Here is a 21,624-nt window from a genome sequence, read left to right as displayed (position 1 = left end):
TTCGTTGTTATCTGTCGGTGGCAGGAACCGAGCATCCCGGCTAATGCTCAACTTGTTCGTCTTCATATTAATGAACCGCCACGCTTTATGTTGCAACGAATAGCCGACGAGGGTTAACTTCTCAGCCTTGGATTCCACTTTCGTTCGTTTGGCATCAGGAATGAAAACGTACGCTGTAGTCCCGAAGACTTGCAACTTCGAAACATCCGGTTTGCCGCCATGCCAAATTTCGTAGGGCGTCAACTCAACCGCTTTCGTTGGCAGCATATTTTGAAGATAATGGATCATTAAAATAACCAAAACGGCCGCTATGGAAGGCATAGATAGCACCACCGTAGCCTTGTGTGTTTGACAGAACACCAATGCTGTCACAATGTTAAATTCCATATACAGTGGCGCCTTTGCTTTGATGCGGTGAGCACTTGCAAAAACTACATTCAATGATCCATTGGCCGTGTTGATTGCTTCGCCCCAGTAGCGGTTGGACATTTTCGCCTCCAGTAGCATGCACCTAGCCATCTCCACCAGCGAACGGTTCTTTCTCTCGGCGATCCCGATTTGTTGCGGCGAGTATGCTGCTGTGAATTGTTGCTTGATGCCTTCACGCTTCAAGAAAGCAACCAAATTGGAGCCACGGTATTCTCCTCCTTGATCGGACCTCAGCACTTTCGGCGGTTTGCCAAACTGTGTCTTCATCTTCCGCACGTAGTCCTGGATTGCATCAAACGTTTCGGGTTTCCTATTCAACAAGTACACCATTGTATACCGGCTGTGGTCATCGATGAGGGTCAAGAAAAATCGACGACCACCCGGTGTCACGGTACGCATTGGTCCACACAGGTCACTGTGAACCAGATCCATCACAGCACTGGTTTTCTTCTCTGCCTTCTTCGGGAGTGGTAGCCGTGCCATCTTACCTTGCATACACATTTCACATGACAAAACCAGTCCGCATTTCTTGATGCTTATACCGGTGGCCAGTTGTCGGTTCTCCATCTCCTGGATGGCCTTCATGTCCCGATGACCAAGTTTGCGATGCCAATCATGCAAACAGCTTTTCGAAACACATCGCTCGTTCACAACACCCACGCGCTCCACCATTTGCAGATGATAGAGGCCGTTGCTTCGCTTTGCCACAGCAGCGATTCGATCACCACTGGCAATGGTACATCCACTTTCGTTGAACTTCACGTCAGCACCTTTCTGGACAAGCTTTCCAACCGAGAAAAGGTTCATGTCCAGGTCCGGGACGTACAGCAATCCGGTCAGCACAATCTGCTTTTCTTCACCGGCACGCCCGTAACATTGAATTTGGCAGTTGCCAACACCTTTCACTGCTGCCTTCTTCCCATCAGCTACCGTCACAAAGCTCGGTGTACCTTCACGAGGGTTCTCAACGAAAACGAAAAATTCACGCCAGAATCCACAATCCAATTCATCACTGGTCCTTCTCGTGCGCTGAACACGAAATTTTCTTCGCTTTGGACGTCAACGACTTCTTCTCGTGTTGCTTCCGAAGGTTCTCCCACACGTCCTTGGCGGTCTGCGTTGCCCGAATATGGCCGTGTTGAGACCTGGTTAGCAGCAGCCCGATGGTCGCACGTGCTTTCTGGTCATCTTCATCCCAGGCAGCCAACTACGCCACGTTCGCTCCGTTTTCAGCCTCTTCCGGCTTCACTCCGGGAACGATGAACTTCCGAAGACTTTCTCGCACTAGCAGGAACTCAACTTCAAGCTTCTCGGTTTCGTAGTTTTCGTTCGTCAGTTTTGCGATTCCAGATCTTTCCATCTTGTACTTTTGCAGGGCCCAAAACCTCTTGGATGGTGAATGGCCGTAGACCGGGTATTCTACTCTTGATTGGAATAAAACTTCTGATCTTGACAAGGGACAAACTTGGAATGAAATTTATTTAAATACATATCAACTAATCTACGTTTGCTATGATTAATAGTCGCCAACTAGATCTCATCGCCAACAGTTTTTAATAATCATTGATTTTGACAACCTCCTAAAATCGACCGTTATGAACGTTGTGCCTTATTAGTGTGAAATTTAGTTTAGTGTTTTTTTTTTTTAATAATCAAAACATTGTACAGAAAACCAATTTCGATTTCATTGAAAAAATAAAAAGATATTGCATGTACAAAGTGTCCACTTTATAAAATGAACAGTCCATACACCATCTTAATAGGACCATGATTTCTCAATTTGTTGGCGGTGTCCGTTATTGGGTGGTGTCCGGTACTGGGAGATCTACCCCTACTTTTCTCATCGAAAGTAAAAACTGTCTCTTAACTTTTCTGCTAAAATTTAAGTTGCCTATTAATTTTAGCATTGTACGTGTTGAAATGAAAATTAATATCTGCTTTCTAAATAAGATTAATCGATCCTTCCATATTCCACTAGACCAGTGCTTCCCAAACTTTTTCAACTTTCGCCCCCTTGAGGCCAACATTTATCTGGAATCGCCCCCCTGATATGTGATTTGAATATTTTATGTAATTAAGTGCCGCACGTCAAAAAAAAAATTGTTTGACTCGCATATCTACAGAATTATGATACAATAACTATTACGTACATTTAAAAATATTTTCTTAAATATCGATATCCCAAAATAATGGCAATTTTAACAATATTTTACGTGCATTACAGGCTACTGAATCAGTTTTTGATACAAGTTCTGCCCAGTTTAAACTATTTGAATGTAATATATGCTTTTGACGTAATTGGTGGATGATTCATTAAAAGTGATAACATACTGATTTATCTTTTATTTATAAAATTACTGCAATAATCTTCAGAAATTGTAAATAATAAATGTTCGACCTTTCTGGGAACGATTTTTTTTTTCATACAATCCAAAAACACTGAACAAATATATACAAAACCCAGAATGTTTTTCAACTCATATTTCAATGCAATATAAAAAAGGGTATTTATTCTAACACCAAGAAAAATTTGTCTCTCAAATGATTTGTACCATGAGAAATTATAAGAAAGAGTGCAACCAAATCTTTTTTTTTCTGTGAAAAAGCTGGATGCAAATGAAAGAAATATTAGCATCCTAACCTCAAAGTTCCCACATAAAGAAATCCTTATATAAAATATTGGGCACAGCAAAAAGTTCTAAAAATTCTTAGATACATGATTTGTACATCCAAAATATGTTGGGTTTTTAATATTAGCTGTGACTAATCATCCGACCTTGTGAAAATCTCTAATACCGACCATTCCTAAAACTCACATGATATTAAAAAATCTGAATGTATGTATTTGACAATTATCATGTGTAGTCTATCATAATTTTAAAACGACCCTGATTGGGGATATATCGATCCAAAGTAAAATATTCCTGGAATTAGTTATGTTAGGAATTGATTAACCTTCAGATGTATGTTCTAAAAATAAAAAAAAAACTTATGAGTTATTATTTTCAAATGCTCCCGTGTTAGCCTTTTCGCCCCCTTTCTGAATTTTTCGCCCCCCAAATTCCATTTTACAAATTTTCGCCCCCTTGAGCCTGAAAATCGCCCCCAGGGGGGCGAATTCGCCCACTTTGGGAATCACTGCACTAGACAATAAATCATAAGTAAATTTTATGCATTTTGAATTTTACAAAACAAAAATAAAGCCGGTTTCGTTATACGAAAAAACATCACAGATATCCGGAATGGATTGCTTGTACGTTGCTTTGTTAAAAAACCAGGAAAATGGTTCAAAAGTGTACCAGGAAATTCGGAACAAGGAAGAAGTTTGGCCACGGTTGGTTATTCGAGTAGCTCTTCGAAATCTGAGCATTTTGCTATGAAAAACAAAATTATTCTGAGTATTCTTCTTGCAACGCTGAATCGCCAATTGGACAGTTTATATTGCGCCTATGCGGGTCCCTTGAATATCAGCCCTTTAGAAACTTTCTTGGTGCATCACGTGCAGTTGAAGTGTTTTTGTAAATGTGTGATTCCCATACGAATAAAACAATATACGTATATGCTTCTATGAAGCTTTTGAGGTATCACATTATATTTATGAGCATTGTATTGGTTCCAAACACTGGTAATTACAACAATACCACGTTTCAAAGGCAATAAAACTTTGCGTTATATTTTGAAGTATTGATAAAACTATGTTTACCACTCTTTAATTTACATTTTAAATATATGGCTAACATGCCTAACTTGCAAATTTTGTACATATTACAATAAAACATTCCGCTGTAATTCTTGAACACAATTTTGCTCTCTAATACAACCTTATAGACTGCATACCTTCCATTTATTCTTGTCGAAATGTGGCCTTGGTTATATACACGCATATATTTGACACTTATAAATACAGCTATACGATTGTTTACAAACATGTCACGAGTGCATTTAGTACAATGTTTTTCATAAGAAAAACAACAGTACTTAGATGAAAATGTTAAAATTTCTTAGATATTGTAATTGTTTCCATTCAGTTTCATAGATTTCTTTGGATTTCTGAATTTGATGCACAACATGAAATTGTTTACATATTACGGTTGTAAAATCCAATCTGCTCCGTTTATCGATTTTTACAACGCACGCGTACAGATAGTTTGCATTTTTGAAGTCATTAAAATAGGGCGAAATGTAAGAAGCAATTTATTTTTAAATCACTTACTGTTCTCCAAGCCCTCGCAAGTCCATTTTGGCAATAAAACTTTGAAGCAAAGTGTGCTGCGGAAAGTGAAAGTAAAAGATCATGTGAACGAGCAAGTCATTTCTCACACCACGTTGATTATATCTGCGAAAGGCGATTACGGCTGAGAATCACATTGAAGCTTTTTCCTCTGCCTGTCTGTTTCGGAAAAACATTCACTCCAACATGAGACAATGATCTTTGGAGCTATTTTCGTCCGGTGTTTGCTCAAGAAAATGCGATAATATTCTCAAATGGACTCTGTATCACAGGTATTGTAATTTTATAAAAATATGCATATACTGTACATATAACAAACGTCCTTCATATATGTAGTTGAAAAATAGTTCAATAGTTTTGTTTACTATACTTATTTATGTATGCTGTATACAGCACAGGACAAAATTAAGTACAAGTTGGTTCCCTTCTACGATTGATTTGGTCTTAATCGGCTCTAGTCAACATTGCAGCCAATTGATCACTCACACTGACTTTGATTCTGACCATGTCTCATTTAACATATCAGTTCCACTTTCAATTATTTAAGAGCTTACTGGAATTTATACATCGATAGTAATCTTGACGTTAACATTTCTTTGCAAACGAAATTTGATATTCACAATGCTTTCGAAACTTTAACAATTTTTATTAGTTGAGTCAAGGTACTACAAGTACAAGTAAAATTCGAATCTGTTATCATAGACGCCGATCTTAATCTTAATCCGTCTTAAAAACGTGAGGAGTAGGCAATTTCAACGTTCCGGCGATACTGCCATGAAAATTATATGGGTGAATCTGCAAAATAGATATAAAACATTTTTTTTTTATTTGGAAACAAAAATTTTGAAAATAAAGTTTCTCCATTGGACCTAAGACCTTTTGCAAATTACTTAAAATTTTGATAATGCCTCGAAAGCCATTTCTGGCATTGAAAAAGGAGAACAAAAAAAATTCACTAATTGCGAAAAAGCTCAACAAATTATCATGCGCACAATTTTAATTTAAGACTCACTAGTACAATTGGATAGGGACCTTCCTTAGCCGAGTGGTTAGAGTCCGCGGCTACAAAGCAAAGCCATGTTGAAGGTGTCTGGGTTCGATTCCCGGTCGGTCCAGGATCTTTTAGTAATGGAAATTTCCTTGACTTCCCTGGGCATAGAGTATCATAGACTATTGGGTGCCGACATCGAGGTTTCAGAATTCTATAACTTCGTAATCGTTCGACCTATTTTGATGAAATTTTCAAGAAAAATAACAAATGATATATTTTTGATTCATGTACCGTGAGACCAGGTGAGAATGGGTCAAAAAAGGATTTGTACGATTTATTTATTGTATAACTTTCGCAATTTAACTCCAATAAACTTCAAATTTGGTGTGCATATACTTTTATAGTACTTTAACAATTGTCCAAAAAATATATATAAAAATATTTATTCACAGCGGCGCTATAAGTGAATGGAAAATGACCCAATCTCAACCCATAGAGGGGGTGACTTTGGGTCACTGTAATCTAAATAACTTGTTTTTGAGAATATGATTGCAAAACCACTCGCAGATGAGAAATATTGATGAAATACGATGCAAAAAATATGAAAAGACATCTAAGATGTTTCACACGTATGATAAATCCACTTTAAAGAACGATTATAGCAAAAAAAATGAAGAGCTATGAGAAAAATTATGTAAATTTAGCATTTATCGTCAAGTTTACCCAAATTTTCTTGTTTTTCCCCCTCAAATTGTTTTCAAAATCTTATTCCCATTGCCATAAAGCCTATTCAGTTTCCCCAAAAGTTTACAGAAACAGTGATTATTTTAAACCTTTGCAAACAGTTAAATTTCGGTGCGACATTCCACGATCAATACATTTTGGGCAGATGTTTACGTCATAATCCCGGTATTTCAGCGATCCAACTAATTTATACTTCCGTGAGTTGTTTCTATAATATGAAAACGCTAATAAATAATTAAATTAAAAAAAAACCCTTCGATAAAATATTACGATGTTGTTGCGCTCGAAAAACAGTTGCTGGTTTGAGAAGTTGTCAAAATGCGTTGCATTGTTATTCAATAGACCAATCCAGTTGCCTGCGTAGTAGTGCAATGTTGACAAAATTTTCTTTGTTTGCTGTGAGAACTGTCACAACATTGCTTTTGTTTGCTGTTAGAATCCAAATATAAACAGAATTGCTGCAAAACAACCACTTCCTTGTTGGCCTGCCGTTGGCCGAAAGCTCAATGACGTCAAACAAACATCGATACGTTTTCATTCTGAGGAAATCGACTTCTGTAAGATTGTTTGTGCGTTGGTGTTCGTGGCAGTTTGCTTGGGGACCTCTATGCACGGACTTGTTTGATGTTCCAGCGATGCTGTATTTAGAAAGAATAAACACACACAAAAGTCAGTAAAAACAATTACCGACTATTCTGTAGTTGATGTTTTTTACTGACTTGTCGTCAAAATCAAATCAAAACAAACTGATGCGCATTCGGGAAAGTGTCAAATGAGAATCTCCTGCTGTAAAATCGTCCGGCGCCGGGAGACACGGCTTTGGCAACCAAACTTTTCCTGCACCTATTTTGCGCTTTCTCGTGGTAAGTAGGATAAAAGCACCGGTTTTGGCCAGCCTAAGAGAAAATGTCAATATAAATTATATAGGAAACCGTATTTTTACTACAAATTTGTCAAATGCAAGCTTTCAATCTATATTATGTATGTAAAATATCGAAACTGAGCTAAAACCATTTTTTTGCTTTGATAATCTCGTTGGTCAATATAGGCCACCAGAACCAGTTTCGGCCAGAGATTTAACTTCGGTTCCTAAATTGGCCAATCGCATTGATTTCTCATGAGAGTGGCCAAATTAGGAGTACCCTGGCCAAATTAGGTGTATGGGAGTTAAAATTATAAGAAAAATGAATTGTTTTTGTTATGTTTTCAATCAATTTGGACGAGTAAATGAATGTAGCTCTATCATGTGAATGTGATCTTATGAACACAAAAGTTTTCAAGCTGATTTGCTGTGTAAAACGGTATATAATCCACTATGGCTACAACTGGCGTATGGCCTAAACCGGTGCTTCTACCCTAGTCGAAATTTAGTGAGAAACTCAACCATTTTAAGCAACCAAAAAGGCTCAGCACGATTTAACTGCTTACGTTGATAAATTCGGTTGATTTCCATACAAGAGGTAATTTCATCTGCACCGAGTTTGCCTCTTGTATGTAAACCAACCAATTAATGATTTTGTCACACATTTTTCGATTACTTCCACTGAGATACATACATACCGTAGATGTTTATTCTCACGAAGAATGCATGTCCATGTCCATGTCGATTTGGGTTTGATTTGTATTGATTTCTGAAAAAAACAGTATCCGGAGAAGCAAAGTATGAAGCATGAGAAACTGGAAAGCCATTAAAAACGCTCTACAATTTTACTAAGTCAGTAATTTCCATCAATCAAAACATATTTTGGTTTACTGGGTTTTTTCGGTAATCGTAAAAATTAGCGAAAAAACCGTAGTTCCAAAACCCAGTAAAATTTTACTGGGGTCGGTAATCTGAATTGGCTGTGCACATCTTTATGAAGAAAGAGTACACATGGCACCGCAAAACGACAAAAAAGTAAACTTGTGATTTCATTTACCATCGTTCTTCCTTGACCCAATCTTACCCCCATTTTTCATGTTTCAGACACCGTACCGAAAAAATGAAATTTTTGTGGAAAAATCAAATAGATTCCGGAAAATACGTGTGAAGTGTATTGAAAAAACTTCCAACCTTCTACTTATATAACAATAGTAGTTTACGGAACAAGTTGCAGAATGATGATTTTTACAGCACGAGTCGTAAATTTATCCTACGAGGCTTGCTGAGTAGGATAATTACGACGAGTGCTGTAAAAATCAAGTTCTGCAACGAGTTACGTACAACATTTTTTGCAATTTCGTAGAAGACCACTTGAGGGTATCAGAAATAATATCAGAATGCATTCACCATCATTTTACAATTTCTGAAAAATGGTTGTGTAATGATTCATTACGCAACTCAAAACAGTTACGTAATGAGAAAGCGTTGCGTAATGAACCATTACAGCACTGGTTTCAGTTGCGTAATGACTATTCCCGCACTGCATACTTCAGTGCAGGAAAGTAGGCCGTTTCATGACAGATTGGCGTGATGAATTACGATGAGAAATTGTCCCAAAAGTGTTAGGGTACCTAGGGTATTTCTAAATGGAAATTATGTGGAAATGATTGTACGACATTTCGCAGAAAGCTATTGTCCAGAATGACGTTCCCCAGAATGGGACATTCCCCAGAAAACCATTCCCTAGAATGGGACATTCCCCAGAAAAAATAATAAGAGATTTTTGGTCTGTTCAAATCTAGGTAGATGAGAAGTAGTAAATATTGAGCACGTTTTACTAGAAAATCCGGGGAAAACCAAATTTTAATTTTCATAGGTGAAACATTTTTGTTTAGTTTTTTTTTAAGACAGGAATTCCGGTTTGTAGTATTTGATTTATTGATTGGAGAATCTTTTAATAAATAATTTAAGAAATTCGTCAAAAACCGCGCCACTTATGGCTGTCACCTAAAACCGTTTGGACGATTTTCTTCTTAAAAACTTCAAGCTCGTTTAGCCCCTCCTTAGAGTTGATGGGTTCTGCTCAAATTTTCACAGACAACGATCTTTTGTAGCTTTCAAGTTATGCTATAAAAGAAAGTTATTAAAAACAAGTGAAATTTTGTAGTGTATTTGTTTTTTATTATTGTACATAATTACAAGGACCTTGGAAGAAGAGCCAATATACAAAAGAAGGGAGCATAAACTATGAAAGCAAAAAACAATCCATCATTTATTTTTTTTTTGTGAATATGAAGAATATTATCATGTATCATGTAACTTTCTGCGGCCATCAAGAGTCGGGTAAAATTTAACCAAATGCTCAAAAAGCACTACGCCGACCAATATGCCTTTTAAAATTTTTAAGTTAGTTTCAAATTATCTGTTAAAAACCCACTCTGTAAATGATAAATCTGATAATTTAACGCTTGGCGAGACCCCAAGGTTAGGCTCGAAGGTAGGGAGAAGGACTTCGTGAACGTTTGTTCATACAAACGATTTGAAATGTGTATGGGCCTAAGTTGTCTAAGTGGTTTATGGACGGCCCTTTAGATGGTTTGTCTTAGATAAGGGGAGCAAACGCTCGTCTTTGAAAAGGTTTTTTGGACTCAATTCCGATTTTATTTGCTTGAGATCCATAACAATGATTTTGACGAAGTAATATTTTGGGTGAACCGGGATTCGAAGCAAATCGGTAGGTTACCGCCAAAAAATAACTAAATAAAACGAAATTTATGTTTTTTCCGGTCCTAATATATGTATAAAATGATTCTGGGGAATGTCCTATTCTGGGGAATGTCCCTTTCTGGGGAATAGATTTCTGGGGAACGTCAGTCTGGGGAATGTCGTTCTGGGGTTTGTCTTTCTGGGAAATGTCCTACAACCGTGGAGATTGTACGACATTTCCCAGAATGACGTTCCCCAGAAAGACTTTCCCCAGAACGCCATTCCCCAGAATTGGACATTCCCCAGAAATCCATTCCCCAGAATGGGACATTCCCCAGAATGGGACATTCCCCAGAAAAAAATAACAAGAGATCTTTGAGGTGTTCAAATCCAGAAAAATGGTAAATAGTAAATAGTGAATGCATCTACCTGGAAAATTCGAGGAAACCCATAATTTTCATAGGTAAAACATTTTCGTATTGTTTTTCTTTTATTTTTAACGGTAGGACTTTCGGTTTGTTGCTGTCTTTCATTTATTGAATGGAGAATCTTTAAATCAAAAATTCTTTAAAATTAACCACCTATGGTCGGAAATGTAATTCGAACCATTTGGACGATTTTTATATTTTTTGACGATTTTCTCGTCGAAAAATTTAAAATTTAGCGTGACATAATATGTGTACCATCCCTAATTATTCAGACAATAAACCTAGGAAGAACAGCATATGTTCAAAAGAAGGGAGAATATGCAATGAAAGCCGAAAAACAAATTCCATTAATTTACTTTGTGACATATTACACTACACCAATCTCCCTTTGAAAGTACAATTAGAAAGAACAGCCAATTTTAAAAGAAGGAAGAATAACTATGAAAACAAAAAAACAATAGCTTGGATCAAGTTTGATCATAAAACACAGTATGGCATATGTAGGAACAGATTATGTTAAACGGTTGAGCTACTTTTCCTCGAATGTCGGTTTCCAAAATCGAATTATCGCTTCCCCGAACACCAGTTCCCAGAATGCCAGTGCCCCGAACAATTCGTTTCCCCGAATAGCCTAGTTTCCGAAAAGTTTTTAGCTCTTATAATTATCATAACTTTTGTGTTTCGAGGTGGTAACGAACCGGTCATCTAATATGCATCCTTCTTCACTTGATTGGTGGTTCTTTCGAGTTTCACCATCATTGGCATTTTTGGCAAGATATATTTAGTCGAGGATGACGTTCAAATCTATATTATCTTCTTCTTTTAATTGTTAATCATTCATTCTAGTTCAGCACCCAGAACTGACTATTCTTGCACCTGTTTGAACTGCATCACTATTCGGGGAAACGGGTCATTCGGCGAGGTGGCATTCAGGGAAATGATATTCAGGGAAACGACAGTAGCACAATTATGAAATTAATTAAGACACAATTAAGAACATTTTTAAACCGCATTTTCCTCCTAAGATTATGGTTGGGTCTGCCGATGAACCACTTAGCCACAAAACCACCTCTTTCCCCCTTCGTGATGTTTTGACCGTACAAACTTTTTGAAATGTGTATGCCACATCCCCCCCCCCCTCTTCCATAGAAGACCAAGTGATTTATGGACGGCAGCTTAGATGGTTTGCCTGAGAAAAAGGAAGCAAACACTCGCCGTACAAAAGTTTTTTTAACTCAATTCCGATTTTATTCGCTTGAGTACATTTCTTAACGACAAAAAAACTAAACTACCAATTTTTTTCCACTCTTTACAAACGTATAAAACCCATTCTGGGGAATGTCCTATTCTGGGGAATGGTTTTCTGGGGAATGGATTTCTGGGAAATGTCCCATTCTGGGGAATGGGTTTCTGGGGAACGTCATTCTGGGGAATGTCGTTCTGGGGTTTGACTTTCTGGGAAATGTCCTACAACCATTATTATTTATTTATTTGGTGTTACATCAATTAATTTGATAAAACCTCGTTAACGATGTTGCGCCAATTTACTCGGTTCATGGCTGTGTCTCTCCAACTTCGATTTTGGCCCACGTTCTCCAGATCTTGTTGCACCTGATCAAGCCACCTCGCTCGCTGTGCTCCCCGCCTTCTTGTGCCAACCGGATTCGACATTTTGAATTGCTAGAATTGCGCAAAAATTAAGACCCTCATGTAAAAAATGGGTCCTAACATTGCGCATCGCTTTTTTCAAATAAATGGAATTACCAGAATATTACCTTTTTTTGCAAATACACCGCAATTATACTTCTCACAACACCGTTTTGTTCAGAAAAATGTTGATTTTTGGCAGAATCACTCCTTAGCGCTTGTGCTAAGACGGTGTAAAAGTTGAGGTTTATACGTGTGACAATAAGGTTTTTTGATTATTTACTAACATTAACAAGAGTTTCTTAGTAAAAAACGTATGTCAAATACTTATTTCACATAAACGAACATGTTGCTGAAACAGAATTGTTGAAGATTAATTATAATTTTTTCATGCTTGTTAAAAATGCGCAAAGTTAGGTGCGTACACGGTACAATACTTCTCCACAACATCAACAATAACCTTTTCTTTATCGAAAGTATTATAAACTTTGTTGTCAACTATTATTCAGTACATAAATACGTAGGGTCGATGTACCAATAGCCGCATAGCTAAGAACAAAAATTCGTATAAAATCGAAAAATAACGCTAGCGTCATTATGTTTACATCATCTGAAAGATTTTTATCTTGGTTTTGTGGGAAAATATGAAAACTACGAAAACTCAAATGTTTGTATTTATCATCGCGTGTGCCACTATAGGAATACATGTGCGTATAGTAGCACTATTTCTAATTTCTGTTCCTATAGTAGCACTAGCATCACGGCGTTGGCAAAATACTTATCAAAACCGTATTTTTACAAAACTTTTATATTTTTCCTACAAAGTGTGGATCAAAAGCTTTAAAAAATAGTTTCTCTCAGTAGTGCTACTATAGGAACAATAGGTTTACTATAGGCGCAAGGAAGCTCAAATTTTAAGCAAAACTAATTATTTCGACCATTTTTTGAACAAAATCAATCTGTGTATCAATGGTACTTAGATAAATAGCTCCTGACTTTCATGTCAAAAAATGTTTTGAAAAGATTTATAGCAAAACGGCCGTAAAAAGCCACTAGTGCGACTATAGGGGACTGTCCACTAAGAGAACACCGACCCTAATTGGGTTAGAGGTTTAGTTTTTCACAGCAAACAAAAGGCGAGTAGTGTTTGTTCCATCTGTTGTGCAAGCCTTGAGGGGGAGAGCGATGCAATAGGGACTAACCGTGTCCGGTTCGTGCAGTGCGAAGAGGAAGTGTCGTCGAATCAGTTGTGTTTAGTATATTAGTTGTGTCGCTTAATCCTGCCGGACACACTCACACTTAATTTATTTCGCCGAGGCCGGTAAAAATAATTGCCGAGAACCCAACAGCTGAGATTCCGGTAAAAATCTTGGTAAAAGTTCAAAGTGCCGATTGTGCCGTAAAATTTAAAACCAACTCAACTGTCAAAATGTGACGAAAAATAACGTGAATAAGAAGAAGAATAAATACACATCATAAGTTTTAATGGGAAAACAAATTTATTATCTATTGTAAAGATATTACTCCTATACAAATGCATGGAGTACAACACTGTGAACAACTTACTTTTCCCTCAATCCGGTATACATTGTCCTTTTCCGTGTGAAGTGGATTTTGCCCGCCACCATTCCAGCCGTACCTAAATGACGAAAAGAACAATTTCCTGAAAATATAATAAAACTAGCTTCAGTTATAGTTGACTAGGCTTGAGAGATAAGTTATGAAAACAATTTTACGACATACACACAATTTCTAGTGAATTACATGAATACTTACATGTAGTCGTCTCCTACAAAGCTCTTTGTTCACGTCATAAACATTTCAAGCACATGTTGGTTTCCGCAGTTCTGAGTTTTCGATATTGACAGATGCGCTTTGCCGAAACACAGTGAAAATGTTTGTTTGCCGATGGTTATAGCAAAATAGATTACCGAATCTCAGTTATTTACCTAAATAACCGATTTTTGTCAATTTGCATCTGTCATTATTGTTCATCTGTCAAAATTAAACAAGATTTCAGTAAAAATGTGTTTCATTGACTGATCTCGTCATTCAGTTTTACCGAGATAAAATTCCACAATTAAGTGTGCTCGTTTGGCATGCAATGCGTATTCGAGTAATATCGTGAATCCTATTAGACGTGATTTTATCAAGGATCCCACCTTATGTCACTAACCCAATATCCTTTCCCTACTGTGGAGATGCTGAGGTATATTAATTTTCTAGAAACGATGGTTGTCTAACTAACATTCCTTCCCTTCCCCGATGATCGCAATGGACGTGGCCGGGATCGTTATTGACCCAAACCCCATTGATTAAATCTCTGTGCAAATTCGATTGTTCTGGTCAACCACGGCGTGCAACTCGGAGCGGTCATCCATGCTCATGCTCATGCATACATAATTGGGTAGATTAGGTTGGAAAATGGAAATAATAAGAATAATTCCGTTACTTTTCTTGTCAACTAGGGATTAAAACGTGAGCGAGTAATTTGGCGTAAAGCCATTTGGGATAAAGTCGTTTGGCATAAGAACATTAAGCATAATAACCATTTGGCATAACCAGAATTATATCTCTTCTTTCGAAAGATTGATGAAAAAATATTAGGGCACCAGTTTTGGCCAGCCTAAGAGAAAATGTGAACAAAAAATATGTGTTAAGCCCTATTTATACTACAAATATGTCAAATGCAAGCTTTCAATCCATATTATGTATGTAAAATATCGGCACTGAGCTAAAACCATTGTTTCGCTTTGAAAATCTCGTTGGTCAATATAGGCCATCAGAACCAGTTTCGGCCAGAGATTTAGCTTTGGTTCCTAAATTGGCCAATCGCATTGATTTCTAATGAGAGTGGCCAAATTAGGCTTATGGGGGTTAAAATTGTAAGTAAAATAATTGTTTTTCTTATGTTTTGAATCAATTCGGACGAATAAATGAATGTAGCTCTACATAACACAAAAGGTTTCATGCTGATTGGCTATGTAAAACGGTGTGTAATCCACTACAACTACAACTGGTGTATGGCCAAAACAAGTGCTTCTACCCTATGTCATATTCAAAATGACTGTTATGCCAAAAAACCTTCTTGTCAAATGTCTTTATGTCGAATGACCCAGACCAGATTGAAAAGTAGTTTTGCAATATTTTATACTCATCACCTTCGGCATAATAGATGTCTAAATTACTTTTAATCACATTGCCGATCAAAAACCTCTCCGCAGCTACTGCACGGACGTTTTCATATTGATGTGTTTTCTAGAAGTTAGGCCAAATCTGTACTACATACTTAAGGGACGAATGACCTTCGGGTTAAAGTCCCTCTCAAACAACAACAACAACAACAACTACATACTTTACTCCATACCCCTTTGTTGCGCTAAACTTAACTCAGACACATCCGGCACAGTTTTATAGTCGCGGACATTACCCCAATGTTTAAGGAAGGCCTCAGTCTAATGGAATCCAAAATGTAATCCGATAAAATTGTTGCTCTTGTGTTTGTAATTTAAGTGCTGCTTTTTTCAAACATACAATCTACCCCAAAAACAATTTTTAGGTTTACTTTTTAATATCCAAACGCAGTACATAGGCAAGGAGCATCATAAAATGGAACCACCGTACTTAATCATGCATGGAAATCGCATCCGAGCCAATTATATAAGATATCTTATACTATGGCACTGCACACGGATGAGCAACAGAATGCCACCAACTTGAAAGGCAAGGCCATATGCAACGACGAGCAACTGCGATCACGATTTACAGATGCCTGCTTCGAATTACCCTACTGCCATACTCAATCGGGGGATGGGGAGCCTTCGTATTGACTCAGTCGTGGGTGAAAGTTTACAGTTACTACTGCGCCAACCGACACTGCTTCACCCGATAGGTTCTCAAACTTGGCCAGCTGGTTTTGATCAGGTTTTTTCTTCAAAGGACTCAAAATCTCTATTTACTACCTAAAACGCTTTCAATATTGAGAGCCTGTGATTAGGATCACCAGATGACAATTTTGGACATTTCGGGTGATTGGCTTTAAAAAAGAAGGACATTTTAATTCTACAGAAATCGAGGGCTACCCTGGCCACACACTTGCGATAGCTGGCTAAAGAATCAATGCAAAAAAAAAGTTGTACCTATATTTTATTAGGACTTAAGACGTGAAAACTCGTTTTTCTTAGCTTGAAATCAAAATGATTATTTTTTTTTTTTTTTGAATAATACGTAGAATCATACATTTTGCATTTTTCCACAATCGTTTTCCTATCATAGATGAAGAGTCTGGTTGTATTAAATTTTACCCTAAAAAACATGCTTATGAAATTACCGGAAAAACTCAATTTTTATTGATATCAAAAATCGGTAACCAGAAGGGGATTCAAAAAAAAATAATGGACAAATAGAGATGATACAAAAAAAATCATAACAAAATCCATAGATTTGCGAATACATATCAATTGTTGTCCAAAACATGTTTAGATTAACTTTAGGCAGCGAAAAATAGTAGTTTACGGAACAAGTTGCAGAATGATGGTTTTTACAGCACGAGTCGTACATTTATCCGACGAGGTTTGCAGTTTTTGAAAATTGATCAGGGTGTCTACTACCTGTAAAAACCTGGAATTCACAGAGAATGTCGGCTATACTCAGGAAAAATATTTCGAACCAGTAATTCATGGTAGTATATGGCCTTTTTGTAACTCAAAATCTCTCCAATCAACAACATTTCCGGCTGCGCCAATATTATAACGCTTTTTGAGATGTTTCATTTAATTTATAGTTATTTCTATTTATTCTAAATAAAACCTATCTCAACAAGGAAGCGGGACTTAAGATTGCCAAAATGGTAAAGGTAAGTACGATTCTCAGTTCCAGTTGGCTTTTTTTAAGAGCATATGAAATAAATAATTTTGTAGGAAAAGATTAAAGATTACAACAGGTACGAAGAATAGTATATTTTCAAGTTAGCAGGTCACTTTTTAAAGTCTTGGTTATTTTTGGTTATGGTCTCTAACGAAATTTTTATCAATATGGTCTCTAAAGTCACTTTTTGCCATAACCCTCTCTTTCCCATGTTAGTTCCAGAACTCTATTAATATTCGATGAACTTGAGACAAACCGAACCAGATGATTAATATAATATGATTCTTTACACATCAGATTAATCCAAAAGTCTACTGTTTTAATAGTAAAACTATTGATAAACAATCAATTAACTATTGTAAAACAATCGAAAAAATTTAAACAGGCTTTGAAAAATAAACTATTTGAAACATTCTTTGTTCAATTACTTTTTTATGAAAACGCTTTTTATGAAGAAACAGTCGATCAAAGTCGTGGGAAAGAGAGGGTTGCACTGCTTGCAGTGAATTCTGGTGCACCATTCTACAGGCATTAGAAAAACCTTTCGAGACTATTATGTAACTATTTATCCAGAGATTTCTTCTTGAATACTTTCAATAACTCCAACAGGAATGCCACAAGCAAATTTCAATGGATGCTTAGAGGAATTTCTTCAGAATTTGGTCCAGAAAATTCTAGAACACTCCACGCTACTACCTCCAGTAATTTTCACAGAGATTACACTGAAGGAAAAAATCTCAGCATTTCCTCCTGATTTTTTCTCCGATTTCTCTAAGTGTTACTTCTGGGATACGTCCCACAGGTCCAACAGAAGTTCTTCCCCCTTAAAGAGTTTTCGAAAAAATCGATATTTATACTAGAAACCCTAGAATAATTTCTACGTCTTTGTTTCATTTGATCCAGGCATTTTTAAAAGGATTCTTTCAAAAAATCACCCGTAATAACTCTCCGGAATTGTTCAAAACTTCCTTAAGGCATTATTCGATGAAATCTATTATAAACTTTTCCAAAAAATTTCTCGATAAATTGCATCTGGGATTCCTTTTTAAGTTCCTCTAATTTCTCCAGCATTTCATCAAAATACTATTGCTTTGAACCACTTCACTAACATTTTTCAAATCCAATGCTCCATGGATTCTTCTAAAGTTCATTCAAGGTTCCACTCCAGTTTTTTTCTCCGATCATTTATAGATATTTTTTAATGTTGGAATTTCTACAAAAAGCCAAGAAAATTATTCAAAGGTTCGATTTTGTTTTATTATCTTAGCAATTTATCAAGAAAAATTAATCAAGAATCCAGGAGTTCCAAATATCCTCATAGCAATTCATCATTCATCAGTGTCATCGGAAATTACACTAGGATATTCTTTAGAAATTCATCGCGGATTTTTCAAAATTTTCCATAAACAATCTGAAAATTTTTGTTGACATTTCCCTGGAGACAACCCAGCATGAATAACTGAAATAAAATCTTCGAAGCTTCGAAAATCCCAAGGAAGGTTTTTTTTTCTCTCCTAGGAAAATAAATGAAAGAATCAATGGATAAATGTCCGGAGAACTTGGGACTTCCTTGAAAAATGTCTGAAACGATTTTTGGAGCAATTCATCGAAGTAATTTCTTCGCCATGATAAAGAACCAAACAATATGATGATCTTTTGAGATAGAACCATGCCTCGTATAAACAAAAAACTGTAGGAAACCATCCATGGTAGATGTAGTCTTCTTCTTCTTCTTCTTCTTCTTCTTCTTCTTCTTCTTCTTCTTCTTCTTTTTCTTGGTATTACATCCTCACTGAGACAAAGCCTGCTTCTCAGCTTAGTGTTCTTATGAGCTTATTAACTGAGAACTTTCTTTGCCAATGTTGCCATTTTTGCATTCGTACATCGTGTGTCAGGTACGATGGTGCTCTATGCCCAGGGAAGTCAAGGAAATTTCCATTACGAAAAGATCCTGGACCTACCGGGAATCGAACCCAGAACATGGATTTGCTTTGTAACCGCGGACGCTAACCACTCGGCTTAGGAAGGCCCCCAGGAGGAGGAGTGTAGTTTTAATGAAATAGCCTGGTTCTTCGTAGAAACAAATCAGATTGAATTTTTGAAGGTATCTAAACGATTCTTCAAACAATTACATAACAAGTTCGTAAAAATCACAAAACAAACTCTTGAAGAGGCCTTCGGGGTAATATATGAAAGAAATTCACAGTGAAACGATAAGTACTTAATACTTGTCATAATTTCACGAGGAAGGCTTAGCAATATTCTTAATATCTGTTCAAATAAGGAATCAAATTCTCATGTCGTGGTTCATGTTAGGTTTATTTTTATTTTCATAATTCATTGTTTTTTTTTGTTCATGTTTGTTTTTTTCAGGTAAGCGTTCTCTAAAGTTCTTACTTCTAAGGGCCCTGTCACCTACTGGCCCTGTTTCCCTGTTTCTCTAAATTTTCCGTATGTTGTTTACGCATTTAGAACAAACAGAAAAACAAATATGTTTTTATTGAAGTGAGTACAACTTTGAAATTTATCGTAAGATTTTTTGTTTAAGTGTTTCGAAGCCAAACTACCTATCCTTGAAAATAAATTTTTAATCACCTAAATTTGACCATTGTCAATCATTTATGTATTTTGGAGATTTTCTTAAACCTGGAATTATTTTTTGAAAACCTAGAAATATCAGGGAATTTCATTTCTATAAATGAGTAGACACCCTGTTGATGTGTAATGATTCATTACGCAACTTAAAACAGTTGAGTAATAAAAAGGCGTTGCATAATATCTATTACGCCACTGATTTTAGTAATGGCTTTTAGCGCACTGCAAAGTTCAGTGCAGGAAAGTAGGCCGTTTCATGACAGACTGGCGTGATAAAAAAACAGCCTATTACGATGAGAAATTGCAAACAATACATTGAGATCGAAAACATGTAAAATACATGCATCTTCTTCTTGGTATTTCTTCCCCACTGGGACAAGGCTTGCTTCTCAGCTTAGTGTTCGAGAGCATTTCCTGAGCTTTTAACTGAGGGCTTTTTTGCCAAGGCTCGTTAAATCGATCCTGTTCTTTTTTCCTATAAATGGATCACATTCGATTTCATCTATACAAAACATTAAAATTAGACTTAAACTTTGGGGACGGGCCTGGTGTAGTGGTTAGAACACATACCTCTCATGCCGAGGATCTAGAATCAAATCCCATCTCCGAGGCACTTATGATCGAAAGATTATACATAGTGACGAGATGAACTAGCCCTAGATGGGGCCTTCCTTAGCCGAGTGGTTAGAGTCCGCGGCTACAAAGCAAAGCCATGCTGAAGGTGTCTGGGTTCGATTCTCGGTCGGTCCAGGATCTTTTCGTAATGGAAATTTCCTTGACTTCCCTGGGCATAAAGTATAATCGTACCTGCCACACGATATACGAATGCGAAAATGGCAACTTTGGCAAAGAAAGCTCTCAGTTAATAACTGTGGAAGTGCTCATAAGAACACTAATCTGAGAAGCAGGCTCTGTCCCAGTGAGGACGTTAATGCCAAGAAGAAGAATGAACTAGCCCAGGGCTAAAATTTCGTTAACAAAATTCAATAAAAAAATAAATCTCATTTAATGGATTCCGCTGATACATCTACAAATTGCATTCCTATGCTTGAAATTCGTACGCCGATAGTGCTTGAATCATAACTAAAATTTGTAATTTGTACTTAAAGAGGTTTCGCTATTGGTTAGTATACTACTTGCCTACTCATATGAATGATCTCATAACTCTCACATCATTGATCATGTTAATGTTTATATAATTTTATAAATTCTCTTGATCAACTTGCCGACAGTGAAACGGAACCACAATTTGGGAACCTATGATATAATGTATGGAATGGAACAAACATTATATTCTCCTCCTTGTATTTTGGTATGCTGTGTAAGCTGCAACTAGATACAAAAAAGATGGTTGCTAGAAGGTTGGAACAAGTTTCCACAGTGCAATGTACTTGAACCGAGATATTAAATATTCACCTGACCTGTTGATTCGACTGCACGATCGTGATTCTTAGAGCTTTTCCAGCAATATTTTTATTGAGAGATTTGTAGAGATTATCAATAAAATTAAATTTGGATGTAAGTAAGAATTAAGAAGTCAAATGAGGACTCTTCATAAAAAATTTTTACGTCTCCTCTGGGACAGAGCCTATTTCTCAGCTTCTAAGTTCTAAGAGCATTTACACAGCTACTAACTGGGAGCTTTCGTTGCCAAATTTGCCATTTTCGTATTCGTATATCGTGTGGCAGGTACGATGATACTCTATGCCCAGGGAAGTCTAGGAAATTTCCATTACGGAAAGATCTTAGACCGATCGAGAATCGAACCCAGACACTTTCAGTATGACTGCTTTATAGCCGTGGACGCTATGCCAAGGAATGGGGGTATATGTAAATGAAATCTGTTTGCTAATTAGCTATCCCGGGAGATCTTGTACTGAGTCTTGGACGACTTATCTACATATACGCACATTGACAAAATAAGCCAATTTGCATACTTAGTACTCCAAAATTTATATGGACTATCATTTGAAAAGGACTAAACTGTTTTGCCCGACATTTTACAAAATAATGTAATCGAAAAACAATAATTCTTACAAACAAATGTTGTATGTATGAATTGTAGATAATTGTCTAAAGGTTTGTATAAAAATCAAAATTGTATTTACAATACTAAAAATTATGA

At 36.6% G+C, this 21,624-nt stretch overlaps 1 protein-coding gene across 2 annotated transcripts in view; it reads left to right on the top strand.

Moving 5' to 3' along the window:
• The first annotated feature begins 4,026 nt into the window (after nucleotides 1-4,026).
• Nucleotides 4,027-21,624, top strand: part of LOC5574371 (polypeptide N-acetylgalactosaminyltransferase 2) — a 51,613-nt gene continuing 34,015 nt past the window's right edge. Inside the window, exon 1 of one of the 2 annotated variants that reach the window (XR_002500409.1) lies at nucleotides 4,027-4,932. The gene's annotated coding sequence lies outside the window, so the exon portion shown is untranslated. The remainder of the gene's footprint in view (nucleotides 4,933-21,624) is intronic. The other variant, XM_021844426.1, reaches the window with a different exon arrangement.

Source organism: Aedes aegypti, chromosome 2, assembly GCF_002204515.2.
Source record: "Aedes aegypti strain LVP_AGWG chromosome 2, AaegL5.0 Primary Assembly, whole genome shotgun sequence".
NCBI classification, from domain to species: domain Eukaryota; kingdom Metazoa; phylum Arthropoda; class Insecta; order Diptera; family Culicidae; genus Aedes; species Aedes aegypti.
The sequence above is the reverse complement of the archived record's forward strand: the minus strand, read 5'-3'. Positions and strand labels throughout refer to the sequence as shown.